This window comes from Penaeus japonicus, unplaced genomic scaffold (assembly GCF_977035675.1).
Source record: "Penaeus japonicus unplaced genomic scaffold, GWHDUDI00000001_assembly GWHDUDI00000029, whole genome shotgun sequence".
Taxonomy (NCBI): domain Eukaryota; kingdom Metazoa; phylum Arthropoda; class Malacostraca; order Decapoda; family Penaeidae; genus Penaeus; species Penaeus japonicus.
The window spans coordinates 17,590,938-17,593,437 of NW_028234431.1; positions in this window are offsets into that span (position 1 = coordinate 17,590,938).

Consider the following 2,500-nt stretch of genomic DNA (forward strand, 5'->3'; position numbering starts at 1 on the left):
TTAAAAAGTTGGAGAAAGCTTAGAGGCACAACGACCGGTAGGCGGAAGCGGATGGGGACGATAAGAAAGGAGAGCAAGAGGAAAGACGACGTCGAGAAAGGAAGAATACAGAGAGGAGAAAGGAGAAACGAGATAGGGACAAGAGGCAGAGGAGATGGATAATAGTAATAATAGCCTATCCTATTTTGATAATTTCGTAACCTTGTTGGCTGAGCACAGTAAGTACGTTGCACCGATATCGCGATATTGGTTTTGTGGCGCTGCAGTGGCTTGGCGGTGGCACTGAAGCGAAGTTTAAGTGAGTCAAGTTTAAGTGTTCTCGATGTTGCGTCACCTGAACTTGCATTATGACGTTTTGCTACCTGTGTGCGTGTGTGTGTGTGTGTGTATGTGTCGATGGTGAGGTCACTTTTATAAAATAGATGTGATATTGGGGCTATAGTGAGAGCGGTGGTTGGGGCGTTGTGAAGCACTACCAAGCACTACCCTGAATTAAACACTGCCTTGTTCATTCCACTCCCTCGCCTCTGTTATTGCAATAAAAGTTTTATTGCTATATCGCAGACGACGCGCTGCTTTTAACTTCGGTTCATTAAGTAACAAAAAAAAACTGCCATACAATCCACCATAAATCAGCTTCCATTCAAGTTCACAGCCATGACTCAAGGGAAGGTTGCAACATTATTTTCTCGCCCCCAGCCATTCGCTGACTAGCTCCCCCCCCCCTTTAATCAGAGCAGTGGCACACTCGCACCCCCCTTCTGCCCCGCTCCCCCCCGCCTACTCATCCGCCGCACATATTTCATTGATTTAATGCCTCAATTGAACGCTTACTCACTAATTCATACAGTACGTATATTTCACGCTTAATTATTGAATCCTTTTACGTTCAAGTTATCATTTTGAGTCAATGGGAAACTATGAAGGTTTTCATTATGATGATGGTGTAACAGTTGTGTAGGGGCCTAGTGTAAATCATGTATTTAAACATTATATACATTCACATATATATATATATATATATATATATATATATATATATATATATATATATATACATATAGATACATATATATGTATATATCCATATATATATATATATATTATATATATATATATTATATATATATATATATATATACAGTGTATCCGAGGGTGTGTGTTTATGTGCGTACCTTTATGTATGTGCATGTGGTTGCGCTTGTGTGTATGTTAGTGTGTTGTGTGTATGTGTGTGTATGCGCGGGTGTATGTGTGTATCACTTTATCCATCCATAGCCACATAATTAAATCGATGAAAAGGTTTCACTCAAATAAGAATCCGCGTCCATTTCAACTGCCAGAAAGAGGGGATTAAATCAAAACAGAAAGTGTTGCCGAAGGATGATCAATTCATTCTTCATGTCACTCGTAAATTGCAGGCGTTGGAGATTCCAATAAGGGCATATTTAAGCATTTTTTTCAGCGCAGCTTTATGCGTCATGTTGCTGAATAAACTGAACTGTAGTGTCGATATTTACCGAAATTAGGGGAAAGTAATCAGCAGGTTCCCTAACGTAATTATCTCGAAGTGATAAATCGTATTAGCCGCTGAAGTCAGTAATTAAATAGGTGTGCCTTATTTGTTATTTCCTTTTATTGAATAATTTCCATTGGACTTGGAATGTAAGTATTAATTTTTTTTTCTTCAATTCCGAGACAGTGCTACCATGGCATTGCACAAAACCTTGTTTTCACATATTTGCATAAAAGTATATTTTAGTTTTGATGTATCTTTCGCGTCAAACACTCAATAGCATCATTTCTTTCTGCACGTTAGTTCTCTCTCTCTCTCTCTCTCTCTCTCTCTCTCTCTCTCTCTCTCTCTCTCTCTCTCTCTCTCTCTCTCTCTCTCTCTCTCTCTCTCTCTCTCTCTCTCTCTCTCTCTCTCTCTCTCTCTCTCTCTCTCTCATCCTCTCCCTCTGCCTCTCCCTCTCTTTCCCTCTCTCTCTCTCTCTCACCCTCCCTCTCCCTCTCCCTCCCCCTCACTCTGATTGCAGGTAACCGGATGGCAATAAATGTAGTTTCCAATCCCTAGAAGACTGAAATCAATGTTATTTCAAACCTAGAAATATAAATATGTTAATGAGAAGTGTCATATGAAAAGAATGTTTGAATGAATTCATTTATATTCCTATTAATAATCAATAAGCAAAACAATTTGCACTATTCCATAATTCAGCAGTGGTCATTGTGCTTAATATTGAATATCCTGTTAGTGCCTAATATTAATGTAGAATTAAACATGCGAATCTAAAATTGCCTTCATATATCCATAACAACCCAAACACTGAAAAAACAGAGCCCGGTTTCCCGCCCGCCGCCGTGTCGCGTCAGGAAACGTGGCACACGGAAGCGGCAGAATCGATGACGTATCTCGCTTCCCGAGGCGATAACACCTCGAGGCCTAATCTTGATGACGTCACTCACGAAAGGTTACCGCGGTTCGTAAAAGAACACT